Raw genomic sequence first — 20,349 nt, 5'->3', positions numbered from 1 at the left:
TTTATTTAAGAAATTATGTAAGTGCAAAGATGCTGAACTGAAGATGCAAACAGCTTGAATCTGTCATTTCCCATTTTCTATGTGTTTGCCATTTTGATTTTGGTGAGCCATTATTTAATTACTTTTAAAATAAACTTAAATTTATGAGGCTGCACAGTGCAGCACACCCATAAATGCATTCAACAGTCAGAATAGCTGAATACCCCAGGAAGAGCTTTAATATTGCAATTTTCACACTTCAATGACAATTATTTAAGTAGCAGACTCTGAATGTTACTTCATTTCCAGTGTTGGATGACTTTTTAGCTAATAACTTTATTATTATTGACAATTTCATTTTTCAATGAGACCTGTGATGCTCTAGTGCCAATGTGAGAAAGTAGACTTCTAAACAGGACACTTGACAAGTGCAAGGACCTCTCAGTGGAAATCCAGTTGTTGATGTGGCCTTCTCATGCATTCTCAGATACAACATGCTTTTAAAATATTATGATCTTTCTGTATTTGGAAGTGAAGGCAATATTTTAAATGGCTAATAATACCTATTATAAGCTGCTAAACAGCATATTCTCATAATGTGACAAGTATACTGTTAGCTTACATGAGCAGTGTAATCTCATTGTGGGAGATAAATGATTAGATGAACTGGTCCATGAATTGGAAATGTGGGTTACAGTTCCTTAGGTATAGACTATACTGTTAATGAAGCAATTTGTTCTGTGTCCACTTGCATTTCATTTGTTGCCATCAACAATTAAGAGATGTTGTAGTAAGGTCATTACAGATTAAGACCTTGTCTTTGTAGAGATCTCATTAAAATAGAGAGAAATTCTAATTTCTAGCCAAGATGATGTTAATTCAATGGGAGAATAAATATTGTGGAAGCAATTTGTGCAAGAGAAATTAACTTTAAATGCAATGCTCTCTTTTTTACTAGAAGTAATTCTTACACAGAAAGACATTGTATTGAAAATTCTAGCAGGGGCTGTTACTGTAGGAATTGGCTGGGTACCTTGGCCTGGTTAAGGAAGCGTGTCTTGTTGTCTGAGCATTGCAGAGATGTGGAGACCCTTAAATAAATTGAACAGAAAATAAGATTTCTCTCTTTGCTGGCTGCCAGTATTACAGCTAAACTACAAAGAAAGTAATTTCTCCAACCATCATGCATTTATTTCCCAGTCATCCTCAGAAACTTGTAACACTGAAGAGCGTTGTAATTGACATTTCATTCTAATATATTGGCTGCCTTGCCTAAATTCTGACTGGCTGATAAAGCCCAGGAAAATCCAGAGTCTCATCATGTCCTGAACAATTTCAGTCCAGCCCTGTGGCAATTGAAGTGCTTAACCATCAAAACAGGAAAGACAATATTTGGGGATTCTTCTTTTCAAAATGCACAAGAGTATAGAAACTGAAATAATCAAATATAAGGCAATTATTTTTCAACTTGCAAAGCAGAATGAAGGAATGATTTAAAAGAATATACATGTCAATTTAAATAAGTAAGTGCACAGGCATGAGTTTATCCCAACGATAACTTCATTGATGTTATATTTCAGAAAAATTTCATCCTAATATCTCATGTTTTAAAGGAGAAAAAAAAAATCAATGGTCTTGTCAACAGATTTTTCGTTACACCCCAGTTGCTTGAAAGAAAATGTGATGCACATGAACTCATTCTTCAGGTCATATTTTCTGGAGAGATGTGAATAATTTTACACAGACTTAGTTATTGATCTCCCAGGTCCTCCAGAAATGAAGTGTCATGTCATACAGCTTATTCTTTTTTGCTATATCATCAAGTTTTCATTCATATGGGATTCTTTTATTGAGAATGTATTACTTATGTAATAAGCCTTCTTCCTAGGTCTCTAAAAAAATGCTTGGTTTTTTTCAGCATGTTTTTTTTCTTTGTATGTGCATGCCCTTTGCATCAGAAGTTCAAACAGAAGTCAAGTAATTATGAAATTATTAAGATTTTAATATTTATGATGTATTTATTTGTATTTTATTTGTATAAATGCTGTGAGGTTTGAATTAATTTCCTTCTTATTTTGTTTTTTTTTTTTTTTTTTTTTTTTTGCGGTGTTGCAGAATATCAAAATCCATGCCAACCTTGTTAATAATGGCATGACCACTACCAATAATGAAATGAAGCTGTTTCCCAGTCTGCAAAATTCTTGTTTGTCTTTGGTTCATAACTGCAGAATTTTTACATATTTGAGTTTAAATAAAGAGGGATCATAAAAAAGTCATTTTTGTTGCTAAAAGACTAAACTCTTTGATTTGGAGTAACTCCCCGGGTCTTACTTTCCATGTCAGGCTGGAAAACACCCTGAATGTCTCACTGTCAGGCAGATTACTGTGGATCCAGGGCTTCTCACGGGCTCTGGGGAATTTGCTGCAGACCCAAGAATCCCAAAACTCCAGTGCCAGATCTTCCTGCTCGTGGGCACATCTCAGGGAAAGGGGGTGAACAGAAAGGTGGCTTTGTCTTGTCATTCTTCTAATAGGACCCTGAGAATAAATGCCTGCTAATAAAAATAAAGGTGCTCCATGCTGTTCTCCAGCACGGAGGGCAAAACAGACATAAACCTGCCTGTAAATATAACATGCAGCTTCTGCTCTGTCAGCAGGTTTGTTAAAGGTCTCTTAACCATCCTAACCCCTGAACTGCACCCAGGAACTGTTTGAAAGCATGCTAATTCATCAAGACCACAGCAAGGACAGGTTGTTCCGAGGAGCTGATAGCATAGACAGCCAAATTATCCAACCTGGGGAAAGTGTCCTTCAGATCTGTATAATCTGAGAGCATATGCTTAGCCCTGAAGCTTTAGGACTTTGATTCCCATATGGAGTCACACTCAGAAATTTGTGCAGCAGAATGATTTTGGTTATTCTGAAATTATATTTCTATTATTTTCCCCCTGTGCATAATTTAAAAACTAAAAGGGTATTTTATCCTAAAAAAAGCAAGATCTACCATAGCCACTTTTAATTGCTTGTGAGAGCATCACTCTGTTTCTCAGTCCTGTAATTTATGTGTCACCTTGAGCTCTCATTTCCTTAAGAGACATATTATATCTACATTTTTTAAAAGCTTAATGCGTGACAAACAATTTCAAGGGAGTACACTCACAGAGTTTTGGGATTCTGTTGCTCTGCTACATTTGAGCTGCCCAGAAGTAACTGTCCATGCCTTACCTTGTGGAACCTTGTGGATATCTGTTGGGAATAAGAACATTTCAAAAAGGCAAAATGCCAGATCCTGCACTTGGGTCACAACAACTCCATGAGGTGCTTCAGGCTGAGGCAAGAGGGGCTGGAAAACTGGAGGAGAAAGAGCTGGGGGTGCTGGTCAGCAGGAATTGAACATGAGCCAGTGTGTGTCCTGCTTACCAAGAAGTCCAATGGCATCCTGGCCTGTGTCAAAACTAGTATGGCCAGCAGGACCAGGGCAGTGATCTTTCTTCAGGAAAGAGTTGCCAACATTGGAAGAATTTGCCCAGGGAAGCGGCTGAGGTAACACACCTGGAGGTATTTAACAGACATTTAGATGAAGCATGAAATGTGGTTTAGTTAATTTGGATGCCTTGACTCGATGATCTTAAAGGTCTTTCCCAATGTAAGGGATTCCCTGGTCCTGTGGCTCTCATTCTCTGCCTGTTAAGGTGTGATCTTTCACAACTGTACTACAGGCTACTGAATTAAAATGTGGAGAATATAAAAGTTTTGCAAAAACTATCTGGTCTAGCAAATACATTGATCAATTTCAAACCAATTGCATTCCTTCCCAAGGGGAAAAAAGCTAACAAAATTCAGCATAAAAATCAGATGACTTTCTTTTAAAATTGTTGTATTCTAGATATCACTACTTATGGTCAGATTTAGTTTTTTCACATTCACAAAGTTTGATTCTAGAAGTTTCTTTCCATATAATGCAAGAAAAAGGGTTAATAATGAATAATAATATTAATAATATTGCATCAGATTGAAATATATGTAAACCTTTATATATAGTCCTGAAATTGAAACAGGATCAAAGAAAATAATTTACTGCTACAGTAGGAAACTGTCAACTCTCACGCAAAAAGTCATTAACCTTTTTTCTTTTGAATTATAATTTTGTCACTTTCGTATACCACTGAAGAAATAGATTTTCATTATATCCAGAGTGCAAAAAATGTTGGCTGTGGAAAAAGCAACAGGGCTCAGATTAATAGGAGCTGACAAGCTGACCAAAGAGGAAGTGGCAGCATGGCTGGCACCATGGCTCAGTGGTTGTGACAGGCAATTAGTGAACAGAACAGAACAGATGTAACAGGAGGCAGCAACAATTTACTGAAGTATTAGCTTTCTCACTCTGTAGCGCACGGAACTGATACTGCTTGCTGATACAAGTAAATACTAATATGGTCTTGGGAAGGGAGGAGAGACTGTGCACAGTCATCTTACGAGACTGAAAAAAACCACTACAAAACAAGAACAACAAAAACTCAACAACACAAGCTCTGCTAGACTTAAGGGAAAACAAAACAAAAATGTCTTTTGGGATTTTGAAGATGAGATTAAGATTCTGGCCTCGTTACTGGACTGAAACGAGCTTTGAAAAAATAGCATACTAAGGAGAACTTGTAGTAGCATGTTCATATTTCACAGCACTCAGAGAGGATACACAATGTTATTTTTATTTCTCCCCTGTTGTTCTGGAACAGACTTACATTTCTACAACTCCTGGAGGCTGCTGCTGGTCTCTGTGCAGATATGGAGAGAGGAGATTGCTATGCCCTTACCTAGTGGTCAGAGGACAGAATAACGATCATGTGGGAGGGTTTTTGTGGTTACAGGTTTTGCACTGAATTTTTTAAAACCCAAGCACAGAATCTGTACCTTGTTTTTAAGATTGTTTCTTAAAAGCACAGACCTCATAGTGTGCTAAATTTAATTATTTTACCTCAGGCAACTTAGGAGTTGTGGTTGTGACAGGATCTGGATGGATGTCTTCAGTCTCAGAAAACAAAGTATCAATATACACAGGGACATGCAAACTGGATCAGTTACCATTTTCTACTAGTCTAAGAAAGGTTATAATTTTTCAAATAGTAGAAATGAAATTAATATTGTTGTTGACAGTAGAGAGTAAAATATCTTCATTCTGTAAATTGAGATAAATTCTGTGTGTTATGGGTTCATACATTTTATTTAGAACTGGAAAACACAATGGTCAGTCTTTTGTGTACAATCCACAGAATCATTATTTACATCTTGTATTGACAATATAAATAACACAGTACCAGACCCAAAATAGTCATGTTTTTGCTGTCCTTCTTCCCTCACTGAGGGATCATATTTTAACACAGTGGAGGCATGATATGGTGCCACTCACCATGGTTATGACACTTTTGCACTGAGAGGACTCGTGGAGGGGGAAAGTGGCCACCAGAGCCAAGACATCTCCTCTGTCTGCCTGTGGCTCCAGCTGGCTACAGTGGAGGTAAGGATGATTTCTGGAAACTACTCACTGTTTCTGGATTGATGTTCATGGAGGACAGCCTTTTTTACTCTCTTTCTAGCGCTTGCTTTTAAATACTGGAGCTTGGGTGTAAATAATGCAAAATATGCTTAGCAGGCATCCTGCTTATTACACTTGTTTCTCTTAAATGTGCTGTCTCTTATAAGGGAAAAAGGTTAGGTCAAAACCAGATAACACTGCTTAACTCAGTGGAAACGACCACATATGAATACTTGAGAAATACATGATTTTAATATTGTTTTATTAAAGAAGATAAAATTCATTCATATAAACTAACCAGAAAATATTCAACTAAATTGAAGCAAGATTAAACCCCAAAGGATTCCCTAAAAATTGGAAGAATCATACTAATTCAAGTCAAGGTTTTCTTTTTTTGTTTTGATTTCTTAAAAAAAATAAAATATATGTATGTATATATATATATAAAACACAAAAAGAAAGATGAGATTTGAGAGTACGACATCTTCTCTACTTAGTGAACAGCTAATTCATTTCACACTTGGAAGCTGAGAAAATAATATGGAGGTGTAGAATACTCTAGCAAATCGTCTAATGAAAAACTGACATCATCACCAAAACAATTTAAGGAAATAGGGGAAGAAATAGACTAAAGAGACAATTTTTAAAAAGGAGGCAAGATGTCTAGCTAATTGCAAGCCCTAGATTTAGGTTGCACAAAAGTCTGCATTGCAAAGGATTTGCATACCTAATATTTTGAGAAGCTGAAGTTTCTTCAATGTATGCAGTGGGTCTTTTGATTTTTATCAAAGAGAATTTCAGCTGTGTAAGTGGTGTTTCTTTGTCCCTCAAAATTTGGTTAAGCCTTTGCCTTAGAGCTAATCTAAAGGATGGTCATTTTTGGTGCAGAAGACAATTGGAAAAGAAAGCAGAATTATGGCTGGAAAAATATCTGTAAGGGAAGGCTTGGGTTTTTCAGACATTGTAAATTTTTAATTGTAGGCAGAAGCTACTTGAATCTGCTGCTCTACCAAACTGTATGGTTTTGCATAGTTGATTTAATTCTTGTAGCTGTTACTGAGTGGTGTTGTCATGGTTTGACTCAGTAACAGCTACAAGGCTTACCTGTTAGGTCAGGCAGCATAAGTACCAATGTTCTCTCTTCAATTCAAAGTTCAAGCTGTTATTGAAAGCTGAAGTGGCTTAGAAGCAGAGATAGATCAGGATATTGTTTTTCTCTTTCATGTAAGCCAATTCTTTGCAAGGAGTGGTCATAGCCCTATTTTCCCTGCTAATTGCAGTTCTCATGTTCACTGTTTTCAAATCCGTTCCTCCAATCTATTTTGTTCTCTAAGCTTTATTTCATTTCATTGCTAGGGCCACATTTCTCTGTCTTCTGAATTTTCTGCCTTGCTACATGCCCAGTGCTTTGAGGCCTACCATCATGAGTGTTTCCTTCTTTATATTTTCAGCTATTGTCTTAAAGAGCCCCATTTGCCTCCTAATAAAAAGTCTTGCTCTTGTGACAACTTTCTGCCTGTGGCTGACTACAGAAGTCACAAATGACTTATGGCATAACAGGGCTTGATGACTTGAATTGCACTGTAAAAGTGAGAGTAGCTGCAAGGAACAGCAGCCTGGCACTTGAAATGGTGAGAATGGCAAATAGGGGACATGGGGAGGACTCACACAAGTGAATGATGGAACAAGGGGACTGGGTAGAGAAATTAGTTTGTGGTGGACTATCATTACCTAAGATGAAGACAGAATGTGACATTTGACTTCTTGAGTTATAGGACGGAATGGTAAGCAGCATGATCAATTCTGGTATATTGTGCTGCTGTACAAAGCCTCTGACTTACTTACCTTGACAAAATTCTTATGCCAGAAACCTCAAGAGAATTCGGTTCAGAAGACTGGACCTTTACTCCCCTCTTTTCTCTTCATCCTTTCTTTTTCACCTTAAAGCACTAGATGACTTTCTGCCTCACTCTTCTATTTAGTCAATGCAGGGGGCTAGCCAATCATCCAATTTCCCTTGGATACACACCCCTCATGAACTGGTAGCCAGCTGGGGTACATGCATTGCTAGAAGCAAGTCTCATGGCAATTGGTAGATAGATTAAACTGTTTTTCTTGCTCTACTTTCTTCCTAGCTACATGTTCAGGACCAGTTTCAGTTTTTGGAGTTTCTAATTCATTCTGGTCCCCTGAGTTAGAATTTATTTTTCTAGAGACCAAAAGTATACATGAAAATGGCATCTGTATCTTTGGAAATAACCTGGTTTTGTTTTAATGTATCAGGAGTATTACAAAAATCTGTGCTTGTGACCTATGGTATTTCTCCAAGGTTAGACCAGGTCGTGGTTTGACCAGGAAGGAGTGGGAATTCTGGGAAGCTGTGGTCAAACCAATGAAGGTTTTGGGTTTGATACTGACACCTGGTGTAGCCAGTGGGGTTTGGACACACCTCCGAGAATACACAGGGGTTAAAAGCAGGGCACTGCCCTTGGAACTCCCTCTTGGGACACTGGCGGCGAGGAGGTCAGATCTTCCCCCCCGTCCAGCCTTGCTGCTGGGCGGGGGAGGGGCAGCCACGTGGTAGGCCCTGGGCCTGGACAGAGGTGGGGGTTGGGGGGGCTTGGGGGGGGCTTCGAGGATGGAAGGGTGGAAGATCCCAGAGAGTCAGCCCTCGGGCAGCCAGCCCCCCCCCCCCAAGAGAGCAGCCAGCCAGGAGGAGAAGGAGGGAGAGTGCCCGGCCGGAGCGGCAGCGTGTGGGCAGCGTGCGTGGGAGTCGCTCCGGACCGACAGAGACTGAAAACTTTTAACCCTTTCTTGCATGATTGGGGCCTTGCAAAAATGCTAATCCTCCTCGAAGCTGAATAAGAAGGGAGATAAGAGATGAGATGTGGAGATGATTGGATGGGAGAGATGATTTGGAGTGGCCTTTTGGCTGGACTTTTCTCGTGGCTATGGACTCAGTTGTTCCTGTGACACAGACTGCATTTAGGGGGAGGCAGTGCCTCAAAACCAGGAAGGTTCTTCGTGAGGACCCCCCGGCCCCAGGGGGTTGGAAAAATATGGGGGGGACAGATGTCCCAAAAGCAGAGACTGTGCCTTTTTGGAGTGAGACAAGGCATCCTTGAAAGACAACCCTAAAAGCAGCTCTGGTCCATGTCTCAGTGGTGAGAGCACTGGGCATGGAAGGACGATGTTACAAGCGGCAGAAGGACTTTTTTTTTCCGGGCGGTGCCGAAGTGACAGAGAAGCACACGAGGTTTCAGTGTGTTTCCAGGAGAAGCCTATGGAACGAGAAGGACTCCTTTCCTCTTCATGAACTGATGTTTGAGTATACTAAAGTGTCGTACCGGGTGTTTTGGGAGAATGTATTGGATTGGGAAAGTCAGGTGGTGGGGAGGAGGAAAATGGTTTTTTTGTAAGGTTTTCAATTCTTTTCTTCTTTTTCCTTATGGTCTTTCCCTATTTTCCTGTAGTTTAAGTAATAAAGTGTCCTTTATGTTTAAGTTGGAGCCTGTTTTGCTTATTCCTGGTCACATCTCACAGCAGACACCAGGGTGAAGGCATTTTCATGGGGGCACTGGCTCTGTGCCAGGCTCAAACCATGACAGACCAGAAGTCCTTTTTTTGCTGTGCCAGAAACAAGTACTTTCAGAGGTCACAGACATCACAGACTCACGTAGAATTGCTGAGCTGGAAGACTTTTTGTTATCTGTGAAAGACATTGAATTTATCATCTAGGATGTAGCTTGATAACGCAGGGAGAATATGATTTGTTTTTATGAAAGCACTTTCAGAGTTGTCACCTGGTAGCTTTTTCTTTTCCCTGAATGATTTTATAGCTTGTGATCATGGAAAGATCACTTGACACTAATTAAAAATCCTATTCAATAAATTAAAATACTGTGAGACAAAAGAGAAAAAGGTATATGCTAAGATTTTCTAAAATTATTTATATATATATATTTCAAGTCAAATCAGTCATAGACTTGCACTGTGGAATGTCCCTAAAGCATTTATAGTACAATCAAGAAGTACTAAAGAATTGCAGTGCAGTAGCCCAGAAGAGAAGTGCAGGTTTTCTTTGCTTAATTAAGAAAAAAGTAGTTTTGAAAGCAAATCCTGCATTAAAAAGAGATAATTAAGATTTGAAAGACAATCTTCATGAGATTCAATTTTAGTTTCATTTGCTTACTTTGTATATATTTTTAAACAATTTTTAATTATAAGTAGTAGATGATAGCCTGGACTTCCCTTATGATAATAGGATAATGTATAATTTTATTCTAAATGACTGTAATTCCATATTTTGAATGGAGAGGGGTCTTAATAATTTAATTTTGCGCAGCCTTATTTGTGGCTGTAGACATTAGTTACAATTAAATGTTAATTTAATCAAATGCTCTTTTATAACACTAAATCTTACAGTTTCTGAAGGTCAAAATGTATGTAAGGAATTTGCAGGTATTATAGATGGGGCAAAAAGGCATTGAAAAAGCAAAATCAAAATACCCATTAATTTTCTTCATTTAGATAAAGATGCTGCAGGGTTATTCCTTTAAAGTGTTACAAATCTTTGATACCCTAACTCCTCTTCTGTTTTTGAGCAATTAGCATAGAGGTTTCTCAGCTGTCCAGAAGTGTGTGTTGCCAAAAGAGTGAATGGCTGTGGTCTAGTTTTGGTCAAGACTTCTAAAGGAAGACCACCAGTGAGAATTACAGGTAGAGCTGGGATGGAGTGTTTGGGGTATATCCTCCCCCAGCTTCCTGTAAGCAAACACTTCACAAAATTTGAACCTTCGAACCTTTCCTGCAAGTAAAATTACCTCAGCCCAGTCCTGGCTTCTCAGTTCTTCAGCTGTTAGACTCAAAATCTTATTACTGGCAAAAGGGACCTCTCAATGCCTATATTTATTCAATCACAGAATTATTTATGTTGGAAAACACCTTTAAGATCAGGAAGTCCAACTAATAACCCAACACTGCCAAATCCACCACTAAAACTTGTTCTTAATGTTATACCTAGGTAGGAGTGATCACCAACCTGAGCCTTTCTCTGGGAGGAGTTTTCTGGTACTAATCTGTTTGGTTTGCACTGAGGCATGAACCATCATCAAAGCTGGTCTTGGGCAGCACGTCCCCTCTGTGAAGTCCTGCAAATGAATCAGGAGTGACAGCTGGGGTGTTTGTCTGCCATGTGTTAACTGTGCTCCCAGAAATGTCCTACAAATTACAGAACTGACGCCTGTTGTGCACAGGAGCTTCTTACTCATAAAAAAGGATATTGGTTTTATTCATTCACCCTCTTTTCCAGGTGCTGTTTTTGCATGTAACTCTCCCTTACAATGTCTCCTGATGCAATCCATCAAAGTTTGCTTAGGTGGGAGGCACAGCCCCTGTTCTTTCATGACAAAGCTGTAGTCTGTCCTGATTGCTGGGAATTGTGAGAGGAAATTAGGCATGCCCACAGAAAACATTATATGTTCCTGAAATCTGAAAGTTCTTTCTTAAAGCATGTCCTTGAAAAAATGGAGCTCTGCTTTAGGGGAGGAGAGAATACATCAGGGAAAGTCACTTCTTAGAGACCTTCACCTGTTTAAGGGCTCACTGGAGAGGTGGTGTTGGAAAGCTGCTGTATTCCTGTCGTTTCACCTGCAGTATGCAGTTTAAATTAAGTTATATATAATTAGATCAGATATAAAATGGTTTCTAGCACAAGCCCCAGCAATTTTAAAAGTGTAGGTAGATTTCTGCCAGTATATATTGCATTTCATTGTAATAGTTTTACTTCTCATAAATTTAAAAGAAATAATAAATTATAGCGATCTTCTAAAAATACCTCAATTCATAGAATGAACCATAAAAGTTTATCTAGTAATTATAATGACATGTAATTTACAGAAAATACCTTAGATTTAATTTAAATGTTCCAGATGCTGAAGAAGAGCCAGGGGTAGTAGCCATGGCTTAATAAAAATAATAATAATAAAAAAATTAACCATTTTAAAAGGTTCAGGATGTTCCTGTGTGAATCCTGTAAAAAAAGGTGAATCCTGTAAAAAAAATCTCAATAACGACTGTGTTGTGAAAATTGAAGGATATCTCATTTCCTTGAGCAGACTCCAAGATAGGTAGCTGAAGGTGAGACACATCAGTTGGAGAGGAAGGCAAGCTTAGAGCAAAGCTCTGTTTGAAACAGAAGGACATCTGAAGAAGCTTGTTCTTTCAAAGTATTGTACAAGCACGGGTGCTCAGGTTCTGTGACAAAAGAGAAAGTCACAGTTTCCTGTTACCACTCAAGATATTAGGGTAACTACTCTAGTGAAATTAAGAAGCAGACATTTTTGCTGTATTTCTTGCTTGGTGGGAAACTGCTCAGTCCAGCCCTGGAATAACTCAAGCCTTATTCTTAGATTTCCATTCCCTGTAAATCTGACATTAAGATGCAATTGTCTTGCTGCAGATGCAGCACACACATTCCAGTTTTTGCTTCACCTGCCACATCCACCCATCCAATTTTTCTTCTAGTGCCCACAGGAGTATCAGGGGTCCACTCTCAGAGAGAGGGCATCACTGGAGGTCCTTTCTTAAAAGCCTGGACCATGATATGTGCTGTCAAAAAACAGCCAGAATTCAGGTTAAAATAATTTTGCCCAGAAAACATGGATGAGTAGAGTCAGATTTGAGAAATACTTCACACTTCAGCCAACACTTTATGTTGGGAAGTCCATATGTTTGAGTTTGAGATATATAAACCTATTAAATAACTTCAGCCCACTAAGTACTTGCTATTCCTGAAGTCTTCACAAGATATAAATTCCCTAATTTGGATTCATCTTAGCTCAGCTCCATCTACTCACCATTTCAAGAAACCTCTTAAAGTGTTTAATAGCTGCCAATTGTTTTGAAATTCTGCTTATATGACAAAGCCTATGCTTAATTCACAGCAATCAGTAGAGGCCTCTAAAAACTCTTTCCTAGGAGCTTTTCTGCATTCTGATGGAACAGTGTTTTGTTTTATCTGATCTACAGATTTTGTTTGTGGGTGTGTGTGTTTTAGGCACTTTCTGAGTTAAGCTTCTCTGACAGGCTGCAGGGACAGACTGTCATGAGCATCTCCCAAATGGAAAAAGAGTTAAAATAAAATTGTAATTTATTTTTTCTTAATTTAGCTGCCAGAAAAAATATTTTAATTTGACAATCATGTTGAATAGACATGTAGCTCTTGGACTGGTAAGAGTATTAGACTCTACTACGACTGAAGTTTTGAAAACAAAATTGTTGCACTCTAATGCTGTATGTTACTTTTCAAGGGACACTGCATCCAGCTAAATAGTGCTTTCACTTTGCTTTGTCAAAAAGAAAAACTAGCCCACCAAACAAAAAAGCATTATCATAGAAATACTGACAAACATGATGTTATTCTTTCCATAGTGCCTTTTACATTGAATAAGAGCATCCCAGAACAGGGATGAATGTGCATACTTATACTTTTTTTTTTTTTTTTGTGAGTTAGGTCTAATGCAGATTTGAGTGAAACCAGATTATAGTTCAGATAAAAATTAGGTTTGTCTAGATGGAGGACAGAGATGGAGAAAGGGACAATGCTGCAAAATTCTGGGCCTATCTATCTTAAACATCTGTATATATATTCTTCTGAGTTAATTCTCTTTTTCCCTTGATTATAAAGTCTAGGAAACTAGCTTTAAGCCAACTGCCTAAGTTACAAATGACTGAAGTTAGATAACAGGAACTCCACACCCAACATTTTTAAATTTTATTCTTCCTAAAAGCGTACACCTCAGAAATCAGAATGGTTGTACTGATGTCCCAACACTGGCCAGAGGGTTTGGAAAGGTCTGGAAGGGAGAATCTCATCCAACCCCACTGCAATGAGCAGAGACATCTTCAAGTACATCAGGTTTCTCAGAACCACATCCAATCTGACTTTGAATATTTCCAAGGATGAGGCATCCATCACCTCTCTGGGCAACTTGTTCCAGGATTTTAGCATCCTCATTGTAATATACTTCTTTCTTCTATCTAATCAAAATCTACCCTCATTCAGTTTAAAGCCATTCCCCCTTCCCTATCACTACATGCTCATGGAAAAAGTCCCTCCCCAACTTGGTTGTAGCCACCTTCAAGCACAGTGAGGCTGCTCTAAGGCATTTCCAGAGCCCTCTCTTCTTGAGTCTGAACAACCCCAGCTCTCTCACCCTGTCTTCAAAGGAGGAGTGCTCAGATCATCTTTGTTGGCCTCCTCTGTATTAATTCCAAAAAAGGATATATGGTCAGGGAAATAACCTTGACATTCCCTCTACATTCACACTCTTCAGTCATCTAGCACTGAGTACAATTCCTGGCTTGGGGTCTGTGGCGTCCAACCACATTCTGATTTCAGGTATAAAAATGTGCATGATGCAATGTTATTGTTGTTCACGAGATAAAAATCAAATATTCAGGAAAACAGTTTTCTCTATGGCTGGTGAAGATGCAAGGGCAGCTCAGATAAATGAAAAATACTGCTTAAGACCATGTTTACAGCAAGAATAAAGGTGTTTTTAGCTCAGGGAAGCTAAATAAAGATTGTGATCTCCATGTAAAATCTGAAAAGAGACAAGCTAGTGTTAACCTCAGACCACAATCTGAGATAAACCTCGAGAAGGACACACAAAGCTGACCTTCACTGGTCACATCAAGGCATGGATATAGATAGCTATCTTGCTGTTTGAGATAGTCTCTTGTTTGTTTTAGTCAAAACAATATATTTCTGTCCTTGATTTACCCTTATTTCAGTGATACAATATGGCTACTTTTCCAGTTCAGGGCTGACATATTTTCTGTGTAAAACAGGATTAGGCTATAGTTTTCTGCTGTAATCTTTATAGGAAAACAGTGTCATCTTGGAATGTCTGCTGTTATGGAGCTGACGTGCTAAGTTTATATTAAGAATTACTGTACCTTTCCAGTTAGTTGCATCTTTTCCACAAGCTTCATTTCATGCTAATTTGTTCACACGTTAACCAGCACATTTTAAAGCTTGCTGTTTCCTGCTGGAAAGCGATGCTCTTGTTGCCAGGTACAAAGGTGCTTTGAAAGTTATATTGCCTCATTTCAGTGATTGAATAACAGGGTCGGAGTTACCTGAGGGAATGTGTTTCGCCACTTTTTCTAGAGGTTACATTCCCCAATTATAAGAGCTCTGTCCTTCATTTAGAGAGACAACGGTGGAATGAGATACTCTGCAGGATATTTATAACTGTCTATTCTCAGTCTGCTTCATTGTGGCTAGTTAGAAGGGTAACATATGGCACTGTAGAGAAACAAATTATTATTCTTTGATAACTTACTTAGAAGCAGTTATTCTAGATGACTTGCATGACAGACTTTTAAAAACTGTAAAAAATTATTGATATAAAAATGCAATAAAGGTGTATATTTTTTCACAGTTTTCAGCAAATTTAATACTCTTTAATGTGTTTTTAAACTTCCATACATTTATTTATCTTTGCAAACATCTCAAAGGTAGTCACTTTGATCTATATTCAGAGTAGTTGTTATTTATGACTAATTTACTGTGGACCAAAGTCCAAGAGAAGGCTGACTGTTTCAGATTACCATATACATAGGGCTATGAATTTGGAACTCCAATACAGTCATTTAAGAGAAGTGGTCATAGGAACTAAGTTAGTGAGCATTAATCCCCTCTGTGAAATATCTTTATTCGGAAAAAAAACCCATCAATCTTAGCTCAAAACAAACTCTCTTTCCAGTTTTCTTGAAAAATCTTAAAACAGTTCAGAATTTTTTTTTAATTGGAATATTATACCCACTCTCATAAGATTATTAATTTATTTTTAAAAATAGCATTTGAACTATAGTAGATATTTTACCAATCTACTTCACAGTAGCATGGCTAGTAAGGAGAAACTGAGCAGTTAACTGCCAATTTTGTAGGCTTGCAGACAAGAAAATAAAAGTGAAAACCTCTAAAGTGTCATGGAAGAGGCTATAATAGCTCCTTGGCTTATAGATTTAAGTTGTGATAGCACAGAGGCTGTAGTGTTGCTCTGGGACTTGCTGTTGAACTGGGGGCTGAAATTCATGCTATGCTTTTTCAAGCATAATTACCTGGTCTTTAAGTAACTGCAGTGAATTTTGCCCCTGAGAAGGATCATTATCCTGAATGACTCCATTTGACTTTTGATCCGTGCTCAAACTAAGAAAAAGCAAACAAGAAAAAGAAGTTAATTTCCTTGTCATCATAAATTATGTTTCTTATATTTGTGGGCAGTTTATTAGAAATACAGTGAGACAGACTGGCATACAATGTTTTCCTTTCCACAAACATGAAAGGCAAGAATCCACACATCACACTTCAGGAGGAAAGAACTACACATCTGCTAGTTAGCCAAAGGCAGAGATAATTCAGATTTTAAAAAGTACCTGTTGGCCTCATGAGTACAGGGAATCAGGTTACTTTTTATGTATCTCTCACCACAATCAATGGATCTGCAGAGCTGTGCTCAAAATATTGACATAAAGATACAGCATATTTTATTGTGTTACCAGGGTAGGGTTGATTTTGCAGTATCCAGGAGGGGACATGGCTGAGACCTGGATATTACTCTATACCACCTTATGTCATTGCTGTAGGTGGGGGGAACGAGGAGTTTATTCCAGGGAGAAGAGATCCCTTCTGGTTTGGCCCAGTATGGTGGAGGGACTGGCCCAGGTATTGCTTCTGTGTGAACCATTTGCCTCTTTCTTGTACCTTCTGTCACTAGCAGAGTTGCCTTTACTGTTCATTTTCTTATCTCACTGCTGTTTCCAGTAAGTTGTTTTTTATCTCAACCTGTTATCTTTACTTTTTATGCCTCCAATTCTCTCCAGACCATCGCAGGGGAGGGAGAGGGAGAGAGTGAGGGAGAGGAACATAGTTTCAGTGGGAGCTGTAAACCACTCCTAAACCATGACATTTATACAAAAGTAACCTAATAACATAACTGAAATCTTTTGTTACAGAAAGAGAAAAAGTAATAATGGAGTTAAGTCTGTTGTGCACACACTTTCCTTTTTCAGTTTTTCCTGGTGTAATGTTCATATTTCTCATGGTCCTATAGGTCCTTAAGGTGGGTTGTTCGCTCTGGTGGTGGCAATGGGAGGTGTTAGAGCAAGTTGTGATCATCTAGTTCTTTGATGGATGGAATATGATGCTCACCTTGACAGTTTTCTTTGTCATGAGCTTTGGTTCCATGCAGGGGTGGATTTTTTGGTGGTTGTTTTAAAATTTCTCTAACACAGTTTCATACATTTTTCTTATTCAGAGAAATACATTACACATTTTCTTATTTTCATTAGCCTTATTCATTTATTAGTCTTTGGAGACTTACACTTAAAAACTACGTCTGAATTTGTTCTATATGGTGTGTCATGCATAATAGATAGTAGTGCTTTGATTTCTTTATTACTTCTAAAACCAGTTTCATGTACTACCAGGTCTGCATTCCTTTAGCTGATTATTGGTGAGTGGTTTATACATGTGAGATTTCCCATGGCAAGCATCTTCCTTATCTTTGATCAGACCGTACCTGTTCCTCCCTACACCAGATTTCCTGTTTCCCCTTCCAGGCCTGCCTTCCTCCACATTAAATTGTGAGAGAATTGTAAATACCTCATTCTGCATAAAATAATTCCCCACTATTTCTATATGTATAAAATTATGAGTTTTAAACCACACAGAGTTAGAAAAAAGCAAAAACAAATTAGCTGTGGACACCTGGTCAATTAAAGAATTTGCTGTCAACTAAATCAAATCACAGAGAGAGTAGGCAGCTGAAGGAAGTTTCATGTATATAATACCTGGCAAGCATCAGTCCCGAGGTCTTCCAAATCCAGTAGAAAGCTTACAGTCCGTGACTGGCAGTGGCAGTTCATCACTTTTGCCAGTCTCAGTAAAACAGCTGAAATCCTGTAGTGGTGTTTATGCTTATCCAAGACCTAAACATGAACCCCACCACCTCTCTGCCTTTAGTTCCCCTGCTGCCTTCCTGCAGGAGCACCGCTGAGCAGATGCCAGGCTGTGCTTCAGCTGTTTCTTAGTAATGCTCTGGATAACCTCCCATGGCTTGGTTTCCCTGGGAACAAGCTCCCTAAAGTGGTGGTCCCACACTCTATTACCACCTCATTCACAGTGATGTGAAGATGGGTGCTATGGCTATGAATAAATAAAGTGCATTTCAATGAATCCAGGTCGTAAGTCACCAGAGACAGCTAATAGCCCACCCATGAGGTAGGGAGGCAAAACCAATGTAGGAGATAAAAATATTAGAAGATCATTCACCCTTTTTTAACTCTAAACTATTTTACATAATTACATTCAAAACAGTGTACTTAATGACTATTAAGTTTTCATATCTCAGCATTAAAATTCCAGGAAAGGTCACAGAGAAGATTGTCCCAAAATTTTGCAAATGTGCAAACCAAATTTTTTTATGCCACCTCTTGATATGTGCTATATTCAGCACAGAGAAAGCAGCTTCTATGAAATCAAACTTAGAGATATTTTTGCAGAAATTAAATAAGATGGTCTTCTTTCCTTTACAAAGTGCAGGTAAAGAAAAATCATTGCAGTACTTGCCCAGTCTTATTCAGAAAAATAGCACAACTCTTGTCTTGAAATTCCCCTTCTCATAATATTGATAATAATAATGGCAGGAATTCTAGTAATAATGATGCTTTCAACTCAAGGTTATGTTTTGGCAAAGATATAGGAAATGGATTGGAAAACTGGGTTTTAAAGCAGAAGTCACCAGTCAGTATTAACTAAAAAAATGCAGCTAAAAAATGCTGTATTCTCTCAATAGGTGTTGACATGTTTTGCATTCTAACATTGAATTAAAATCTTTTCTCTGTCCTTTTCACAAGGAAGGACTAACAGTATAGAAATGCAATAATTAAAAAGACAATGCACACATTTAAATTAAAATATAATCTCTACTTTAGTTGTTCCAGAGAAAACTCCATCTGCCATAGAATATTTTAGAACTTGCTCCACTGGAGCACATTATTCTTCCCCCCCTTAGGCTGTCCAGTCACACTTTAGAAAACTCAGCAGTTGGTACGATGATTTCTTTTAGACTTTAAGCCATGAAAAATCATTTCTGATTAAACGGACTTGAGAAAAGAATTGCAGCTGATTATATTCTGAAGGTACATCAAAAAGGACATATTTTCAACTCTGGTGTGTCCATGTGCTTTCTGGATTGTTAAGGTATCCCCATATTACTATCTCTTAAATAATTTTACCTTTGTCCTGTTTGTTTCATGTATGAGTATTTTGAAGCATTATGATAATTATCATTATTCAATATCTTCGTTCTTTGACTAATTTCTAATTTGCATCCATAAATATAATTCTTTTTTACCTGATTGGTAATATATGCTGGCAAGCAGTTTCTTTTTTTTTAAATTAATCAAAAAAGAAAGAGCTGTACCTTAACAATTCTGCATTTTGTATAGCATGAAGCTGTAGGTGCTTCACAAAATATCACTCAATCAAGAAGAGAGAAGTGGAACTTAAAGTTTAGTCAGTTAGCAAGGATAGAATTTCCTTCCAATGTATTAGATTTTCTCTTTTGAACAGCAGCAATCTTGACTAGCATATTATTGATATATGTATTAATACAGTGTATTGCATTGCCATTCTCAAATACAAGCATTCAGCTGGTCAAGTTTCTATCACAAATGCTACAACTGGGTGACAACTTTAGTGCAGGTGCAATCTCGGTTATTTTTGTTCTATTATACAAGAAAGCTGCCTATCTAAATTTCCCTGAAATTTAAAACCAAGCTAGATATGTAACAAAAGAAGTATCTAACCAATGGGTCTAAACAGTCCTAATAATAAGGCTGCCTTACCTTACAACAATTTAAAAGTAATTTGTCTGTTCTTCCATCATTACGCTATTTCATGTCACAGCAATATGTTGTACCACGTTTGTTATATTTTTACAATTACTTGATGTTGAGTATCAGATTAAAAAATATGACTTTTTAAATATAATTTCTTATGTCTTGTTGAGTGCCTGCACGTATTATTGTCACTTATATAGGAAACTCCTGGCAATTACCAAAGGATATGAGAAATCTGGAGTACCACAAAGACTGACTTTCAGTTATTGTAGTCTGCAACTTGTTTAATTTATCTTTATATGATACTTCAGAGTCTAATTTTTATTTGCTGTTTTCCTACTTATTTCTAGGATTTTAAAATAATTTCTGAACTTTGAAAATCTCAACATCTAGTCTTTCCAGTAAAACCATACAGAAGTCTAAACACATGAAATGTGTGGCAGATTTAGTATGACACACTTCAATATTCTGAAGAAATAGAAAGAAACCAGAAAACAAAAAGGGTTGTATTTTTAAAAGTACATAGTTTTGAATTTAACTTTTGCTCTTCATATACACCCTGCCTATGAATTCAAAATTCTTAGAAACAGTGAAGTTAATTATCGGGCCCAGTATTTCAAAGGCACCCGTAATATCTGTGAAATCCTTAGAGTAAAACTGTTAGTAAGGGATACATACTTTACCTGAGAAATTTATCAATTTACTGGTTGACAGATATAAATGTCATTTTTGCATGGATGAAGCTGCTTTTTGTGCTCATCTTTGCTCAAAAAGGAGACAAAGATGGAATTATGAGTGTCCATTTCTTAGGTGAGTGACAGGTGACGTAATAGTTCAGTTTCTCTCTGACAGTTGTCAAACATAATTAATAGTATGTCATCCACAAATATTAGGGATAAGGAGGGTAAAATGGTGCTTTCAGC

This window comes from Zonotrichia leucophrys, chromosome 1 (genome assembly GCF_028769735.1).
Source record: "Zonotrichia leucophrys gambelii isolate GWCS_2022_RI chromosome 1, RI_Zleu_2.0, whole genome shotgun sequence".
NCBI lineage: Eukaryota > Metazoa > Chordata > Aves > Passeriformes > Passerellidae > Zonotrichia > Zonotrichia leucophrys.
Note: the sequence above shows the minus strand (reverse complement) of the source record.